Source organism: Vanessa tameamea, chromosome 22 (assembly GCF_037043105.1).
Source record: "Vanessa tameamea isolate UH-Manoa-2023 chromosome 22, ilVanTame1 primary haplotype, whole genome shotgun sequence".
Lineage (NCBI taxonomy): Eukaryota > Metazoa > Arthropoda > Insecta > Lepidoptera > Nymphalidae > Vanessa > Vanessa tameamea.
The window spans coordinates 2,234,734-2,255,936 of record NC_087330.1 but is presented as its reverse complement, the minus strand read 5'-3'; the positions used below and the strand labels follow the sequence as shown (position 1 = coordinate 2,255,936).

The following is a 21,203-nucleotide window of genomic DNA, read 5'->3' as shown; positions in this document are numbered from 1 at the left end:
CATTTCTTATAGAATCGCACCGTTGGTCAAATTTGTAACCTTGTTTATAACGAGGACAAATAAACATTAAAAATATTTATTGTATTTGTCACATAGTTTTCTTCAATTCGCGTTGAAACCTTTTTGTGCCGAGGAATACCCTAGAGGATACAAATTACGTTTTACAAGTTTCCTACAAAAGGCCTCTAAATTCAAGTCGGATTTTATTTCCAGCTGTCGGCGACAGTCGGTCAATTTGTTTGCGCCATTCCGCCTTGTTTCCTGTTCAATAACCTCGCAATGAAATGTTTCTTGTATTATTTAACGAATAAATCGCAATTCGTCTATCTATCTTATGAATGACAGGAGTTTTTGATCTTTTACAAAATTTGACACCACTGTTTCATATAAAGAATATTTTTGTTCAAAATTTCAATGAAATGAAAATACTATTGAACAAATTTTTCGGCTCAATTCCTTGAAAGACGGTAAATATTCGAAATCGTGGGAATGGTGATGCTCGATAATCGGTAAACAATCGTAAGATCGCAATATCGCTTCCCTAAGCCTTGAACCAATTCTTTATCGCTTCTCTTTTGGGAATATCCGATACATTCTCAATGTTCAAACTGTTTGTAGACGGAAACAAAGCGTCAACATTCCCGATAGAATGCTTATGCTGTTGGTAAATTGGAGACATTATCTGGTATATATATTTTAAAAGATTAAGCCGTATCGTTTACTAATTTTTAAGCTCAGTATGAGGTGAAACATTTTACGTTTCGTAAGAGATAAGATTTTTTTTTCCGTCTATTGGCGTTTCTTTTACGTTTTCTTCTAAGTGTAAAGAAATAGACGGATGCTTTTGGCTCAGCGCCAGAGGCTTGCAATACGCCCCACTATTTAGTGCCAATTTCCACGAATCCCAACTTCAGGAAACTTTTTAACTGTAATAATGCTAAATTACCGAGCAACACACCTTTGCTTAATACAGTGTGTATTAAGTCTTAAAAGCTGAAATATTCATAAGTGAAAAGTGAGCCTTAGACACCGTAATATTTAAAAAAAATATATACATATATTATTTATGTTTTTTTTTTTAAATTAATTCATCTTCGATTATTTTTTTTATATAATAAAAAAATCAAAGACGGAAATCGAATACTTATTTACCACCCATGTAATAATAGTTAAATAAATATTTAATATAATTAATTTCATTTCATACAATTTGAATAATATATATTTCTATGTATAAAAAAATCTCTAAATTGAGGAAGCTGTTTAATTAGTTAGTGGCCTTAAAATCATTCTTTGTCTGCGTGTTTACCTGTTTATTATACTAATAATTCGTAGTATTTATTTTTTATACATTAATTTATTAAATATTTTAAAGTGTAGTTTATTCAATAGAACAACATACAATGTTTATTGCTTTACAGCTAACCAAGATATTTTCAATTTATAAACAAAGACTGTAACTTCTATGTTTGTGTCGATATACATAAAAAAAAATAATGTGTCCAATTACAATTATTTCAATTTTTTCCAGGTAAGTAGCTGATCTGCAAGCAAGAATTATTATTAACTTCGAAGACATGACGGTAATTGAAATGAAATTTTTGCTTTATTTTATTTAATTACCTTTCGAAACAAATCCAAACACTCGAACATTAACTTTGAAAGACCGTCAGTAACAAATTTGTATACGAACGTAGGATGATTAAGAAACGAAATTAAATACAAGGGAATACCTTTTTCTGATTCAATAGTGAAGATTGTTTCATGTGAAATTACGAAGTTCCAAGTATCCAATATTCAATATGTTAAAGACAGATTAAGTAGGAAGAAAGGTTCCAAATCCTCTGTCTCGTGGATATTGTGGTACAACTTAAAGACTTACGGCCTCCTTACGGCCTCCGCTCTTTTGGGACTTGTCAGTTTTGGGAAACAATTTGATCTTCAATAAGATAAGAATATATTCGTTAAATAGTTTTTAATCTATTACGATTTAAAGGAGATCTTAATATGTCTCATATAGCAATTAACCCAACGTATAGGCATACTTCTTTACAAACTATCTAGTATTTTTTTTTTAAAAGGGAGCGTTAAATTATCAAGAGTGAAACGTTAAATATATTATTTTTCTATTATCCAAGAGATATCTCCTATCTTGTATCAAACCCCATTATATGTGGAGGCAGTGAATTAATGTTCTCGCCGATAATGCGACGTTGAATCTTTTTATCCCTTATATTCAGCCTATAGGTAGTTTATAGCAAAGTGGGCTATGTTGGATATCTACTATATATATAATAGGTATCTAAGTATCTATCTTTCTATAACAGCCTGTAGTTATACCACTGCTGAGCTAAATCCTTCATTTGAAGAGGTTGGAGCTTATTCCACTACGCAACTCCAATTCGGTTTGGTGGATATACATGTGGCTGATTTTCACTTAAATTGGACACGTGCAGATTCTTCACGATGCTTTCCTTCACCGCCGAATACGAGACGAATAACAAACAAATATTAAGCACATCAAAATGTAAAGTCTTTTGCCTGGGTTTGAACCGGCAATCGTCGGATAAGATGCACGGATTTTGACCCCTGGGCCACCGGCTCACTTGCATTACGTAGTATGAAATCAGAACGAAAAACCTTTAAAATCAATGGAATGTATTTTTGTTTTAACTATTCGAAATGTCACTGTTCTATCTGTTGTATAAAAGCATAAAAGGCTCTACGATTCATTATTGGAATTCGAATTTTGAAATATGTAGATAGAGAAAAAGCCTTCGACTGCGATGGCTCTCGTATGTTTTTAATATAAAAAATAATGCACAAACTATAACATTTCAAATTTGTTTTTCTAAGGTTGAAGTCCGTTAATCTCGCCTAACACCTAGATATATATATATATAATAATTAATTAATATATAGATGAATATACATCCAGGCAGGAGACATAACATACATATACAATTGTGTTTAACTAACATGACTGTATTTTTAGATGTTGAAAAAGAGTAGTAAGAGTTTCTTGCCGGTTCTTCTCGGTAGAAACTACATTCCGAACCGGTGGTTGCTTTACTTTAAATAGTTCTTGTAAATGCCTACTTGAATAAAGTATATTTTGATTTGATTAATATATATATTATAGCAGGCTTACCACACACGCAGACGATACTATTATACATATTTCGCATTCATTTCATTGAAAGTCGGCTTTAGAGTTAACACGCGTCTTGCAATAAAGGTGTTTTCATTTCAAAATACATTTATTATGAGTTCAACAAGTCTCGCTAGACTATAATATATATTAATATGCAATAATATTAATTACGATATACGTTGGTGACGACATAAAAAAATCATAGCTTCGTGTGCGATAAATTAATATAGAAAATATATCGTAATATAATATATATTAGTTAGGTGTTTGACGGCCTTTATACTGAAGACTAGCGAAACAAAATACGATTTTCGAATATTGTTGTCGTATAATTCGTTTTATATAAATGTTATTATTCATTTGTATTCAATCTGGCAGCACTGGGTATTCTGTTTATGATGCATTTCCCGTATTAGTTCGTTACAAACTCCCTTGCAAAGGCGATCCGTCTCCAAATCCATATTCAGGAAGAAATTACGTAATCAAAGCACGCTTACAGAACTTACTCTAAATGCTAAACCTTGTGACATTGTAATAGAGACTATTTTCGGATGATTAGATTTAAGATGAGATTGCACAGTTGACTAGGAGTTCAGTAGTCCTCGGGGAGCCGCGTGACCCGATGCTTACGATTACGAACATGTAAATGTAATGAAAATAAAATGTTCTGCGCATCTGTTTATGTAACGTGGGTGGCGATGTTGCCAAATGTTATTATTTAAAGAACCAGTCTCCTTGGGAATTAGTTTAAAACGCCAACTTCAACCCATACATAAAAATTACCTAATTTAACATTATTTTATTTACAAAATATTATTAATAAATGATATTGCTATTACATTTTGAAGAAAGGGGGGGGGGGATATGGGACTCGCCGATGCTCAGGGCTCCTAATGCGCCCTAGTATACCGGAATACCCACTAAAAACCATCGGTAACCCTGACCCTCTTTGGTGGACGCCACGGGGTCGCTTTCGTGTGCTACCGTGACATATTAGTATTACATAACTACAACTCTGTCAAACTGCTTTAAAAACCAATCAAGAAATGTTATTATAAGATGTGTATTAGTAATTCCTTAAATGAGATATAATATCGTTATAAAATTACATTTACTATATGAACACACGCATATAAACATTTCAAGCGTTAAAATATCACATTCGAAGCGTGTAATAATTTTCATATTAATAATTAATATCTAAAATCATTAACTAAATTATAAACTGGGTTTATCATTTGGAATACGTAGTTCATGTTTAATGATATGTCACGCTTCGTAACTCCGAATATGATTAATAAAATAATATTTAATTATCCGATGTACATAATACTGTACTTATTAGAACTAATTAATAATAAATTTAAATTCTATATAAACGAAATTATAAATAAACTTAATTAAAATTTATATAATCATGAGTATTAATTATTACGAAATTATTATTAGATTGATGACAATTTAAATGAATTTCGTTTCATCTAATGACATTTTTAAAAACATCACATCTAAGTAGAAATTACGTTTAGATAATGCCTACTGGCAACATTATATTTTGATAAAGTGTTGCCATCACGGCGACATGTGGCGACCTCTGAATTAAAAATACAACAATAGCGATAACAAATATACAATAATCTCTTGCCCATAAGTAAATGCATCCAACAGATCTACGGACGCAATATTCATTTGCGTGGCTTTGTCCTCTGTCTGGCACGTGTCATACGAATTTGCTTTGCAATTGTGAAGGGTGACCGAAACCAATTTAACCCGACATAATAACTACCTTATCCCTCTCTCGCATCCATCAAATTCATTGCAAGTGAAAGAGATAGAACTATAAAGGGAGTATAGATTACAGGGAATGAATTGAGTAATCCTTTCGTTTGTTAGCTTTCTAAAGGGGAATTTAGGGTTCAATTGTTATAATAATACAATTTCGTACTGTGTTAAAAATAAACGTGGATTAAAAATTTATGCCATTGACTACACTAAACATTTTATATTGACTAAAGAACAAAAATTGTTTCTTTCATAATTGCTAATTTTGTGTTTTTAAAAATATTAAGTCACTCTTGTGTCTGAGACCACGAGTCTTCTACTACAGTACATAACTTCTCCTTAAGAATTAAGGGCAGTAAAACATTAATGAACTGTTGTTGTTATATATTTAAAGAACAAAAAAAAACCCAGTCAATTTATTTCGTTTCCCTCCTCGCTAATATCACAATTTCTATAATGATACTTCAAATTAATATACCTATATATAAATAAACCAAAATAGATGTATATAATAGTTATTTTTGTATTTAAACAGAAACGAAGGAACATTATCACGTGGCTACATTACATTAAATTAGAATGAGTCATTAATTTCTCAAAACATTTAAACGTCTCGCTTACTCGCTTGACAACAAGCGTACTTCTTGATGGCTGACTAAGCAAAAATGTTTCAGCGTAAAACGGAACTCAACTAACAAAGGACCGACAAATCGCACATTACGCGCAACGAAACGCACAATAACGTCAAAAAGGCGCGAAAAATGACATTTCGAGATTTAAAATGGCCGACGACGAAAGGGAATTAGACGATTTGTCGCGTGTCATTAAACTGACTGCGATTTAAATTAAACTAAACTTAGTTAATAGATTACAAAGAAAAGAGCATTCTGTATTAGTTTGACTTGTGAATTAAAATAAACATATTTACCGCATCGATTGTAAGAAATATATTTAACCTAACAAAAGTCAATAATAATACTAGGTACATATATCATTAGCTTCGTATTTAAGTGATAATACTGATTTGACGGCTTTTATGACAGATGAAAACATACATACTTACATAGATTTCGTTACATTAAATTCACGTGATATTTTTTATAAATGCTTCATAAAATCAACTAAATAAGGTTTAAATTAAGGGTTTTTTAGCAATAGCATTAATACCTTTTAATGATTAAAACTTTGTGCGTTTGTTAACAGCTTTAAAATAAAAAGGGTGTAAATTACAAGGGTTATAGGCTGACGTCACGTCACTTTCCTTCCAAGGGTGACTTAGTCATTTACGAAAATACTCTAGTTTGTAAACCTTATAGAAACTATTGAAACGTAACGTAAATATAACGATTCCACACTTAATAACTGAATGTTTGACGCATGTTAACAGACATATATATATAATAATATATGTTATGTATGTTTACAAGTCCGTCCATATCGATTGTAACACGATAGTAGGGTGCGACGTCCGTCCTGTCCGTACGTGAGTGATATTAGGTATATAAGTCAAATAGGGTAGGGAGGGTCGAAAAATCGAACGTAGACCCTCTGGCACCCACGTCTAATCTATATCAATGTTGCGTTGAATTTTCACATTAAACTATTATATTTAACTAACTAACTACCTAACTATTATATTTAAATATTAATACTAACTAACTATTATATTAAAATGAAAATATTTAATAAACTTTAAACGTATTAAATGATAACTATTGGTTCTACTTCAAAACTTCGCGTTTATTCAAAATATTTTTTTGTTTCATTGTAAACTGCAAGTCACTCATCTACATTTGGTGCCAAAATGAAATCAAAGCAAAACCTGTCATAGGTTTCGAAACGAAACTTTTAAATAACATAAAAAAAACGATTTAGTTATATTTTTTAACGTGTTTCCTTTTTTTTTTTCTTACACAGCCGTAGTACGGCTCTCTAACCGGCTAGTAACTCCGCTCTTTAAAATTAATTCTTTGTTCAATCGTAACAAACAAGAATCCTCTTTAATTTTCTGCACATATACGGCTGGCTCTTCAAAATGAGACCATAACCGATTTTTTATGTGCAACTATCGTCCCATAATCACTGGGACAATCGGCTTACACTATTAATATATAAGAAATTTAATAATCTTTAATTATATGAATATAAATGAGTTAAAAAATCAATCGGAAATCAAATATTTGCTATAATGATTGGGTATAGAGATTTATAGCTACACTGTCTACTATTTTATTCAACTACCGAACAACGATCAATGCATTTGTGTATCAATTTGTTACGACCCTGAGGTTTAATTTAATTAAAAACTAGAATATATCCTTTATATATATATACAGTAGAGTACATATTTTGATATTGCTTACGCACAGCGTCTAAAATAACAAAACTGTATTTAATACAAGATTAAGATATAAGGATAGAGGTGTTGAAGAATTTATTATATATTTTGGTGTGATTTAGAAGTTATCAGAAATGTAAAATAATAATGCCTCCGTGATTCAATCTGTATTTGATGGGAAAGAGATTATTCCTCTGTTTGAACAATTATATGGAACTGTTATGTTATGTTACAGATAAAACATTATTTATATAACAGCCATTATTTCTATAGTAAGTGTACATACGAATAAAATTAAACAATAATAATGAAAAAGAGACGAGAACTTTCTAGAACAGACTACCAAATTATTAAAGTAAAGTTAAAGAACGCTTGTGTGCAAAGGGGTATCATACAATTAGTGAATTCATAGTTGAAGACACATTGGAAATGATACGATCGCCTCCTGGCTATTTATTCTTGATACTTAATATATATACATAAAAAAAAATCGATGAGTTTCTTTCGCCTGTTCCTCTCAGGTATTTTATTTTCCGATCCGTTAAGTGTTAAATTTATAAACTCAATAATTGAAACAGTTTTTTATTGATAAAAGGAATTCGATTTGATTTTTCAAAATAAGAATACGCGGTAGATCATTTACAGACAAACGTTTGAAATCATTGCAGTTTCATCTGTATTTAACTGAAATTATATATGTATACCTGTTTCATATACTTCGCTATACTGGTTGACCATAATGGCAACAGTTCTCGTAAGTATTGTAGCGTAAACTTATGTAACATGTGACCTTCCGCAATAAACGGACTATCTAACGCAGAAAGTATTACTGAAATCGGATTCGTAGTTTATGAGATTAACGGGTTCAAATATATAAACTATCCAGTTAATATATATCTAATTTTACGTCCCACGATAGCTTATATCTTAATCTTTAATGTCATTTAATAAGTTCTTATTCAAACAATTTACACGAAATTTAATTATTTCAATACTTTAGAGAGAACTATTCTATGTAGAAAGACTTTCGCAATTGACATTTTTAATCTGTGAAAACGTTATGAAAGAAAATCATAATTTCCTTTTGAAACCATTGTTAATCATTGTTACTCGTCGTACAATTTATCACAAGTCTGTAAAAATAATGTTTTACAAAAATCGAACTTACAATAACGCAATTTAATTTTATTATTCAATATAACTAAAATAGTTCCATTGCAACTTTCCGATAAGCAAAATTTTCTTCTTAAGTATTGATATAGCTTTGCTATTACTTTTAAATATATCCATTTTTCAAATATAATAGTCTACAGAGGCTTAGAAAGCTAATTTCTGTATAAAGGCGGAACACAAGAGATGAAGTGGTTACATTAATAAAATTTATGTCCACGTACACACGCTGTATCCGTGTGATGGAGGGTTGCACTTTGTTTTGGATGTGCCGTGTATGTTGGACAAGGATAGACATAATGAACCGGTAGTGAGAGAAAGAGACATAACGTTCGTCACGTACTCGGTTTGAGTTTCTAGAGAACTCTCAAAATAAATAGCAAAATGAGGCAAGGAATAATGATGTCAAAGTTAAATCAGATGCTGTTGTAATTTTCATGCATACAAATGAGATAGGTTTAATATTAGTTGTGTATTTTGCGCGGACTAACATGTTTTATATACTGACATTATTTTGTCGTAAGTCTATCATAAACATCCGAGCCAACGATATATCCTAAACTCATTTACCGTTACATTTCCACGTAACACGTCGAAATCTCTAGACGAACCTCAGTAAAACTAATCAAAATAACAGCATTGAATGTTCAGAGAACCATTTCCATTTTCAAAATTAAAAAGGAATTCACAATCATCACGGATACGATTTTAATTAATTCACTTGGAAGCTAAAGAAAAAAAAAAAAAACAATCCGTCCCGATGTAAATAAAGCGACCCGACACCGATGACGCGTTCACGAACATATCATATGTCCCTGATTCAAAACTCAGTAACCGTGTCGCCGCGACATAGCAACTGCACCCGATACAAAGTATTTAAGAGCATAATAATAATGCATAATTTAGTGAAAGCGCGTGCCATATTATATAAAACTATACAATACTTTATAGCTCGAGGGGCATGACAGCTGCGAGCTCCCACATCTGCCAGCCCTAACAAACGAGTGGCTTAAACCGGCTCCACACGGGGTGGGGCGGTTTTTGCAACGCGTGTCGTAAAAAGACATATTTAACTTAACTCCTGCATTGATTCGTTGATTACAGCTTATTTTTACAAACGAAAGTCTAACCTTATAAATTGTTATTTAAATGATCGTAAAAAACTACGAATGTAAAATAACATACAAAGACATAAAATATATAACACGATGTATACGTCATTTTTTTATAATATAGAGGCTTACAAAAGAAACTTTGTAATAATATTATTAGTACGCAAAAAAACAGTTTATGACAAAAAAAAAGAACACTTTAAAACCACCTTTCATTAAAAACAATGTTAAACATAATTACTGACATGTAAAACGATCCGTTACGTGTGTAACCGTCTTTACACCGCGTAAATAAAGACACGGCTCGCCACACACACTAACGAGAGTGACGCACACAACGTATTTTGAAGGGTGTTGCCATTGTGACTGAGAGTCAGGGCTGCTACGATAACAGTTTTGTTTTACTTGTTGAACGTTCTGAATTGTTGATGGATGATCTAAAATGATTGATTGAACACGTATTTTCGAGTATTGCCAATAGATTTCCACAAAGCCGTATTTCTTTGTGCGTTTCTTCAATGTCGGCGAGTTGATTTTCAAATTCTTCAGTTATTGCCGGCGGCGAATTTGATGTAGAAATTGAATTTCCGAGGAAATACCTGTTATGACTTTGACAGATTTTTCTTTTATTTATAATTTTATTTTATGCCGTTTCTTATAAGGAAGACCAGTATACATACAATAAAAATACATCGTGCTTAAATATACTTAAAAGAAATAGTGAACGAAAAGTTTCCTTTCTTGTTTAAAATATTTATGAATGGATTGCTTTCAAAATCTGAAATCATTCTAAAGCAATTTTAAAAATGTTAGTTTACTCAAGTTCAAAACATTGTTTGTTAACATAAATACACAATTTTTAAATTGAAATAAACGTCACAATCTTGTATTTACATGAATACCCACTTGGAATAAAAAATCAATTTATTTCATATAAAAGCTTTTCAAGTCTTTTTAGATTACAAGATCGTTATATTCAAGATTCTTTCTGAATGCTCCTTTAGAATAAAAAAAAAATATATTATTACACGAAGATCAAACATGATTATGCCGACCTGTCTTCTAAATTAAATATACGCACAGATCTCTAAAAACCCCTTAATAGCACGTAAATAACTTTGTTATACAAATAAAGAAAAATATTAGATCATTATTCTGATCTTAGAGAAGAATCGGGTATTTTTATTTTCGTCTTCATAAAACGAAAAAGCATTCTCATTCATCATTACGCGGTTAACAACGACCAAAATGTAAATACAGATATAATATAAATACAGATAATTAAAATCGTTATCGTCACAGATACTAAAAAATAAAACACAGTTTCATAAATACATCATAATACTTTTGTTGTTACTCCAAATGACAAGTTATAAAAAATCAACTATTTTCGTTTTATCTTTGCAATCCTGTTTCAATTTAATCAGTTAATGTGTGAGTCGCTTTTAGTTTTATAGCTGGCAGTACAAGTGTTCTCTTTAAAAGTCCGACCAACCCAAATGCCCCGTATAAAATACTTCTGTTAAACTATAAAAAATTGTAAAAGCACAATTTTAGGTAACCGTACAGCGTTGCTTTAAGTGCTCTGAAACATGAATGACAGCTCTCAAACATGAGACAGAATAATATTATCGTTTTATATATATATATATATAACCTCTTTTACCTCATTATGCTACATTGCCTTTACCTTATATTTATCAAAATATATCTATAAAAAATATATATATGATGGTATACAATCACACATTGACAATATTGCTTTGAGGTGATCTCCAACATTTGAACCAACATTGGAATAACTTTGTACGATGAAAATTCTTGGTATATTTAGGACAAAACAAAGAACACACAGTACAATCGATCCAGTAAACCCGAACCAAAGTTCCGACTTAATCCCTTAACGTTTTATTGGCTTTTCGTCCTAAAACTTCGCCGAATGAATTACTTGCGACAATCCGATTTTGGTTAGGTCTGATTGCAAATCATCGTCTTTTATTTGAGAACCTTGACCCTGGGTTTCAGAGATATTACAATAATGTTTAAAAATCGTTTGAAAAATTCAGATTCAGAAAATTAGTTCTTGAAATATATATCCAGGTAGTTTTATCAGAATTTACGTGACGTGTGCACACGTCCTATTTAATAATACTTGGGCGATCATTTGTTCCATTACCCCTCGGAACATACATTTATAAAAATGCTATTACAAACAATCACCAGGCAATAGAGAATTTCCCAGTCTACATTAAAATACAGCTATTTGTTTGTGAATTCAAAAATATATACAGCTATGTCCTTTTTCCAGGAGATAATCTACTTACTTACAAAGTTGGAAACATTTAAATGTTCAAGCTATAATATTAGTAACTAACATATTAACATAATAAGTTAAATCAGATGCTGTTGTAATTTTCATGCATACGAATGAGATAGGTTTAATATTAGTTGTGTATTTTACGCGGACTAACATGTATTATATACTGACATTATTTTGTCGTAAGTCTATCATAAACATCCGAGCCAACAATATATCCTAAACTCATTTACCGTTACATTTAATTATTATTGTATTTTATAACATTGATCGATTTGCGTATAAGATCTTGACGTCCTGCGTCCGATCTCAGGGTCGACCCGAACCAAATCTCATAAAGGTTTAAATCAGCAGCAGCCCGACGTTTGGAAGTTGACAGTTTCGACATTCTCATGCCTAAAAACGCAACCTGATGGTGAGCGCTCGCCACTGCTTTTAGACATTGGCTTTGATAGAAATATTAGATTTGCAATGCACCACCAAGCTTAGGAGATCGGATGTTACGTCCTTGTATCTGTAATTACACTGGCTCACCATCTACTAAGTGCCTATAATAAGACTAGATAGATCTGTGTTCGCAAAAACTTGTGCAGTTTCCATTGCGTAATATCTGTTTAAATTGGCCAGCTTGTCAGGAATACATGAAAATATTAGTAAGATGGAAATTAATTACATATCTATTTTTAAACATATTTTCACCTCTCTTAATTAAAGCTAATAATCACATACACGATATTACATTATTCCTTTCGAGACTAGTAAAACGTAAATGTCGTAATTAAAGCTATCGGATCCGTGAAAATATTTTTTTTATCATATCTAAATGTTAAACTCTGTATTTTCATGCTAACTTACGTATTGATTTTTAACGAACGAACATATCAGTAAATGTTATCGATATAGGTCTAGTGGCGTGCGAGATAGTGTTGTGCAAACATAATGTCGATATCTCCTAATTGATATTTTCTTTTAATCGCTTGAGCATTAAATGTAAAAACAATAAGTCTTATTGAATTATATTAGCATATTTTCACATTTATTTAATTTTATATAACTGGTAACACAGCCTTTTGCGTGTACACCATCATCAACTCAGTTATAGAAAGATCAATACTTTGAAATATAATATTATTTTTTCAAGGATTATCATTATAGATACAGAACCAGCGTGGCAAAGGTTTTATGGTTATATTATAGAAAAAAATATATATAACTATGACATTTACGTAAGGTCTTATGTGAAAGATCTATAAAGTCAAAACTTACTGAATAAAAACATTCATTTTTATAAGTAAGTAACCTAAGAACAATTATATCAAATTGTAAATAAATTATGGCGTCTAAGTTTTCCCGTATAACATACGACCACCTTCAATTGTTTTCAACTGCGATAAATTTCAATATTAACATTCTTGTATTTTAACTCTTATGTCTTTCATATCAAAGACTATAATACAATCGACCGTAATCTTCCCCTTATTCCACATTAGCATTTATGTCCCTGTATATTGAGCGTTATAGCCTTAAGTTTTAGTCAAAATAATTGCGTACAGACCCTGAACCCCAGTACACACCTGCATCTAACGGCTCGAAAACGATTCTTTAAAATTAAGAACGTTTAATAAGATCATGAAGTCGTTTCAACTATTAAATTTATAACATAAAACGTAGAAAATATTCCACTATAATGAAATATATCAACATTTAAGAATGCGTCCCAGTGGTTATAACTCGTGAACTTCAAACGAAGATTGTGCGTTTAAACTCGGTCTCAAAATTCAGTAGCGTTCACTGTGAAGTAAAACATCAGTAGGATAATTGCAAATGTCGGATGATATTCAGATACATGTCTATCCAACAATGCGAATTGGAGCAGAAACCTTCTCAGACGTTGCCCACCTGTGGGCCATTTAAAAGCCTGTAAATAGATACTACTATTTTAAATGTTTCAACATAATATATAGTTTAAGTTAAATATATCAGTCTAATATTGATTAGCATGCTACGTACTCGCGATTATAATAGATACATTCTGACAGATAAAGCTGGTAATCAGAACGTACAAGCTTTTAAAGCACGATCCTAACGACTTGCATCACTAAAATATATTACATAAGTACATACGTAAGTGCTTAAACAACACACACACACACAGAGCCACATTTTAAATACCAAAACCTAATTAAATATAATTAAAAATAAATATACAGCAACTTAATTTCGTCCTTATGTAAATATAAATAATGTTCATTATCAATTGTATATGTAATAAATTGATTTATAGAATTAATAACGGAGAATCCGACGAGATACCGAATCGTAAAGCTGACATTACTCGTGAATAAGAAATAAGTATTGCAGATGCGAAGAATCATTTATACAAGTCACTCATATTGTAAAGGTGCATTCACACATGCCTACTATTGTTATCTAATAGGGTGGGGCAGGATTGCTTTTCGAATTCCATATTTATGATGATATAAATTTTTTTGCAAAAATTATATCGAAACTAATGCGATGTCGTTTATAGCATTTGTTCCAGTTATTGGGACTTGTATGAAAGCTTCTAGCATAGTACCTATTTTCAACGTACAAGAAGTAGCGTGTAAAACTAGATGAAAAATGATTATGTTTACAAACCGTGTACCGCGTGGGATACCACATTTAAAAAAATATAACGTTTTACTTAGAAACAGAAGCTTTAGTTTCCTATATTTCTAACTTAGAAAAAATCCAAAAAAATTTTCATCCCTCATTTAACCTTTGTCTTTAGAAAAGTTAATATGCCTGATACGAAATAGCCTCAACAGCTTTAGTTAAGTCTAGCTTGTAGCCGATAAATCTTTGTCGTTTGTTAAATCCCACTCAGTACCAAAATTTATTATTTATCCGTCTGTATGTATCAACAGAATGATAAGACAGTTTTTAATTAAAAATTCTAAATTCATCCCAAACATTAGTAGGAGACTTAATTATCTCGTGCTAGGGAAAATATATATCGAAGTTAATTTCAAATATATCGACGCTTCGCTGTTGCATAAGTTAGGATTTGTTTATGTTTTAAACAACACTCACAATATTCTAGTATTTCAATACATCCGAACCATCATCGAACACTTTCAATTAATATTTACACAATTCGAATTCAAATACAAATCGTTTCTTAAATCAATCAATCGTTATATTTAACAAACACATCACTGCAAGTACATTATCGCTGTGTCATTCGAGACGTTTTGACATCGGTTGCTCAAGATTCGAATACAAAAGGCATCGACGTAGCATCAGAGTGTTCTATTTAACTAACAAACGGATAGATTCGATCGAATCACATGCGATCATGATTCGTTTGATTGTATTGTTTGCAATGGTAAAATCGATTCCCTCGATATATCAATCGCGGATTGATCGGTGATCTTTATATAGTTATAAGATTTCGTAATGATTAAAAGCTTCTGTTTAGGCTCAGAAATAGGACGTTTAGTTAATTTTTTTATGATATCGGTAGGCGGACGAGCAAATGGGCCACCTGATGGTGGTCAACACCGCCCATAGACAATGGCGTTGTTACACTGGCTCACTCAACCTTCAAACCGTAACACAACAATATTGAGTACTGCTGTTTTTGCGGTAGAATATCTGATGAGTGGGTGGTACCTGCTGCGAGTAGTTGTTTGTTAAGAATATATACGTTATAAGATTGTATTTATAAATTTATATTTACATTCTAAAATAATTAGAATCGCTTGTTAATATATTGTGTGATCAAGGAATTATTGTTAGCATACACTTACTTCTTAAAAATAAGTATTTTTGTCAATACAGAAAAATAATATCGTTGACAAAATTTGTACATCAATATTAATATATATATAAAAAGTGATTCCGTTAGAAAATCACATTTCAGTTATTAATAAACATATATCCTGTAAACATCAAGAAAAAAAAATTCAAAGGACTGACAAAGACGCGAGTTCCGGTAAAATTATCAGAACACACTAACCACTAGTGACTGGACATAAAACGATATCATGATTTCCAACACTAGTTGGCTGAAACACAGATCAATATTATTCGTAATATGAGACCGTTCAAAAGCGACGTCGAGTTTGTAGTATTCATTATTAAAGGAGAATCAGACTTATATCATTTTTAGTATAATAAAAAATCGGGAAAATTTGGACACGCGATACCTACTAGTGTGTTCAAATGGTTATTATATGAAATATATATGGTAAATTGTATATATCCTTGCATCGTGGCATGTCAAAACCCTGTGATTAGTGGATCGTGGAGCAGAAAGCGGCTTGCGTGCGCGTTCCAACCCGCATTGCAGTGCTAAATGAGTATTTGTTTATCCTTCGTTTACAATGACATAGATATTATAATAACAATGATCGATTTTACTAATTAATCAAACTAAGATTATATTTTCTTAATCTTATGTTATATTTATATATATGTGAATATGTGGGTAGGCCCCCCACAAGGTGGTCCGACGACCTGGTGAAGGTCGCGGGAAGCCGCTGTTTGCGGGCTGCACAAGACCGGTCGTTGTGGCGATCTTTGGGGGAGGCCTATGCCCAGCAATGGACGTCCTTCGGTTGAGATTAATGAATGAATGATGTTATATTTCAACGTTCAACACGTTTATAAATAACATTAAGGACTAATGAGAAGTCATTGTTGTTATGGATTCTGTAGTGGAAATCACAGTGATTTATGTTTTATTCTACAAAATAGGAATACATTGTTAGTATATTGATAGTTTAAATAAATACTTAATCGTTACTTAAATGATTACTGATTGTAATTAATATTGCATATAATATGGGTCATTTAAGTATCCGCTTTTTTTTTTTAAATTAAATTAAGATAGTATTTATTTTATCGTCATAATTATGATAAAATTCTGTCAATTGTCATGTTTTAGGTTGAAAAGCAACTTCAGAACAAAAATAGTTAATTTTTCATTTGTTTTACATATTATTTTATATGTGGATCGATTTTTCACCTCAGCCAGTTATTAATGAGATCAAATTACTTGAATAATCGTTTATTACAAAATTTTACTTTCAGTTATATTTTTGACTTATGTAATATTTTGAAATAACTTTAAATAAACAAATTAAACAAAAAAAAACCAAGTGAAATACATTAAATAGGCCATTACAATTGTACATAACTCGTACCAGGTGATTAGAGGTTCCTACAAGAGCACAAATTGCTTTGCGTGCACCCGCAATGCAGCGCATAGCTCGCTAAGTGGGTTATTTACTAAAACTTTTTCATTCATCTAATTACTTAGATAAATGTCACGATTAAGAAATACACAGAATTGTTGAGTGTTAATTGCTTTAAAGTGGATAAACTTTTATGATTTATATTCTAATCTAAATATAATACTTGGTTCTTAGCTAGTTCCAAGAGCGGGTTTAAATCCGGCCAAGTACTGTAGCTTTCGAGCGCTTAAGGAGCAAATAATCGTAAGGAAACTTACCGCAATGCGATTCTGTAGGTATCCACTTCGTATATCACTCGTGAAATGGTGACAACCGACGCGCAGTGATACGCGATTTTGATACGTGTGTCCTTTGAATTTTATAATTATTACAGTCATTATTATATATCACATCCTGCCATTTCACGCTCGTGTTCTGCTGTCAGTTTCGAGTTTATTAGTAAGTAGTAAGTGTCAGACACGTGAAAATGTCGTAATTTCACTTCCCAGATCGCATTTGAAAAGAAAATTATTTCTAGAATGGAGTCAAAACAAAGGCGGGTTACATTACAGTGTAGGCAACTAAACAACCAAACAATGATTATTTATTTATTTATAATACAAAACTGTATACATATCATTACAGGACATGGTTGTCTTAAATCGATATTACATCACGTTTATTAACATTAAGTCTCTACATTATATATGATATAGTCCAAGTGGCTACAGTTGGTTCACTCATTAAATTAGACATCTGAAGGTAGACATTTCTCCTATTTGAATAGCTAATAAATACCTTCGTAATATAGTAAAAAAATACAATAACATATACATAACATTGTGCCGTGGTAGATAATATTTAGGTTAAGCGACGTGCATTGCCTAGAGGCCTGATGGTTAATCCGGCCCTCGAGACCTTTGCCCAGTATTGGAACCCTTACTGTATGTTATACATCTTATGATATATGTTATTTATAGTTACTGTATATATATGCAATTAACTATATATATATATATATTCAAGATTATTAATTTATTAGAGCTTAGCGTTCACGTACATCATGCAACAAACAGATTAAAAATAATATCTTTACAGTGTAATTTATTTTTTAAGAATACAGTACAAAGTTTAAAGTATATACTTTAAAGTACTTTATTTGAGTTTTAGACATTTGTGTATTATTTATACACTGAATATTATTATTAAAAAAAAGGGAATAAACTAAATTTACTTGTTGAATAATTTAATTTAGTCTTTTAAATAGTTGAATTGTTACACTTCAGATACGAACTTTAATTTTAAATCTAGGTGTAATCTAAGCAAAAAAAGAGGTGCCGTGGGACATCTGATTAGAGCGAAGAAATAACATTGAAATAAATTTAAAAAATTACAAAATAATTAAATTCCTAGAAATACAATTTAAGAATCCCGTGTGACTTAAAACAATAACACTATAAAACTAGTTTGAACAAAACGCTACATAGAAGAAAGACAGAACGGGAAAGATCGCCTGGAGGGTCGGTTTTTCCTCACGTGACTTCGTTCCAATAAAACAAAACTTCTATACATAACACTAACTATATGATACATAGTTAAATTATATTCCAAATCATTGTTCACTTCCGAGATGACTTCTCGTCACTGGTTTAAAAATAGCAAATTGCTTTGACGTTTTGAATTTGTATTCAGGTAACAAAACCTCAGTTACCAAAGAGGTTTTAATATTATAACTGTCATATAAGAACTCATGAATTCTGTTTGTGTGGGAAATAAAAGAAGAATTTAAAGATGAACTCTATACACAACTTATTAAAAAACATGAAATGCTAGCGTCTTATGTAAGTCCTTGATTTTGTTTACATTTAATACAAATGTCACCTCGGTGGTTTCGAGTAAATCACAATTTTAAAAAGCGTTTTCCAGCTATCACTACACCGAGCTTTTCTATTTAAATTCAGTTGGCGCCATTAAAACACAGGCGACACTGTGTCGCTTTTGTTTAAACTAAAATACCTAAATGGTGCAATTTTCGCGGTATTACGCAATTAAGAAAATTTATTTGAGTCTTATAGTGTTAGTAATAAGGTCAGTTTTTCTATAAATTAAGGGTAAATTTAATTTAGTTTTCATAGCATGTCGGTGTATCATCAACTATTCAACAATTTAATTTGAAAAGTAATTTATTTATCTAGTTCTACGAATTACTAAATATCGTCATGAGAAAAACATAAATAATTACACTAATTATTCAATATTGTTCTTTTATAATATATAAGTATATCTTTTTAAATATAATAAAAAATACAAAACCCACAGCCAGACTTAAACATATATGTTTTACTTTATGAGTGTGTTTCTTCACACAGACATACGTACGTTTTAAGTCCTCGTTCATTGGCCTACGGGTTACTGTCCGGTAGTAATAGAAACACTGTCTGCATATAAAATATTAATTAATGTGCATCAAAAGTATCGTAGTAAATGATTGTCCTGCTAAAACAACCATGATGTTAGAATGTCTGGCGTGTTCATTACATTACATAACAAAGTAAACTTCATATAATTTTATCTCAATTAAATATGAATATTTCATCTTTAAAAAACTTTACCTCCTCTCACTGTACGAACTTTCATTAAAATCTATACTGGCACGTACAATTAATATAATAACGACCAAAATCGTATAACGAATGCACAAATAACCAACTAACTCCAAAATGAATTTAACGAAGTTGCTAAGCGCTCAGACCGACTACGTTCTTAATTTTGTCGCTTCATATTGTTGCGGCGTGACGTTCAAATTAGTTTTTGAAATAAGAATGTATGTTTTATTTGTTCGATACACTAATTTAATATAAAAAGGACTTATCTATTCAGTTAAAAAAAATATACCAAAATTCCAATGAGAGAAAATTAAAAAATGTTGAAGAAAAAAGTTTTCTGAAAGTATTACAAATTAAAATGTGCGTGTCATAACTCGCGTGCTATTGTTTTAGTTAACACAAACCAATAGAGAAGTTTTACAATTACGTAAACCAAGGTTCATTACTCGGCGACATTTTTCAAATTTACGTCGCAAGACGTTTCACACGAACATATACAATCCATTGTAAATAACTATCATGAAGGCATATAAGGTACTTAATAATTCAGTGATGCTCAACCGATTATTTATTGACTACCTCTTGGTACTAGATCACCAACGCCCAAAGACATTGGCGCGTAAGAAATTTTAACCATTGCATACATCACCAATGCGCCACCAAGCTTTGGAGCTAAGATGTTACGGACCGAACCGGAACACTACAATACTTAGCAGCTGCTTGACGCTAGAATATATTATATTGAGTGGTTGGTACACGAAACACGGAAACCGCTTCCACATGTAAACTCATACTTGATAGTTTCGTTTATGATTTACGCATACTATCGAATTGGCAATAATCACTGCCAATCAAAGCCACCGCCTCCTGTTAGTCCTTCTCGATATAATCTACATTTTAAAATATTGACATACATAGTTCCTGAGGAAATGTTACCTAATCATCTTTTATTCGCTTCTCCCTCTGCGACGCAAAAACTTAGGTTTACTATTAATTCGCATTACAAAAAAACAAACTACATTATAGAAATAATCTCCAGGTTCGTTTCGTGTTGGAACTTGAGTCACGTGAGTCATGTATTACAAGTTCGTTATCACGAAGACTTAGGCACATACAATTTAAAATACAATAAACTTGTACTTACATTATATATGACGTTGTAAGTACAGTTTTATTTAAAATACAATTTAACATAAAATAACACATCCCACTACTGGGCAAAAGCCAACTTTCAAATTTGACTAGTTAATAATGGCATAAAAGTTCATACTTATTCAGGACTAGAAATAGAATTACTATATTTAAAAGTAATATCCTTCTCAAACCGCAAACAATAATAATCACTAATACCACATAATAAGAACCGAGATGGCTTAGACGTGTGAATCTTTATAACCATTTGCTTTAGTGACGTTGCGTTTAAAAACTTATTTTCAGTGGTAAAGAAAATATCCCATGGAATGTAGCATTAGAAGATTCACTATTAGTACATGTAGCAGTTA

At 31.3% G+C, this 21,203-nt stretch overlaps 1 protein-coding gene across 7 annotated transcripts in view; it reads left to right on the top strand.

Moving 5' to 3' along the window:
* LOC113394834 (brain tumor protein) overlaps positions 1-21,203 on the top strand; it is a 465,726-nt gene that overhangs the window by 417,910 nt on the left and 26,613 nt on the right. For 2 of the 7 annotated variants that reach the window (XM_026632265.2, XM_026632261.2), the window contains one exon: positions 1,532-1,583. The exons of the other annotated variants lie outside the window; for them this stretch is intronic. The gene's annotated coding sequence lies outside the window, so the exon portion shown is untranslated. The remainder of the gene's footprint in view (positions 1-1,531; positions 1,584-21,203) is intronic. 7 annotated transcript variants of the gene reach the window in all.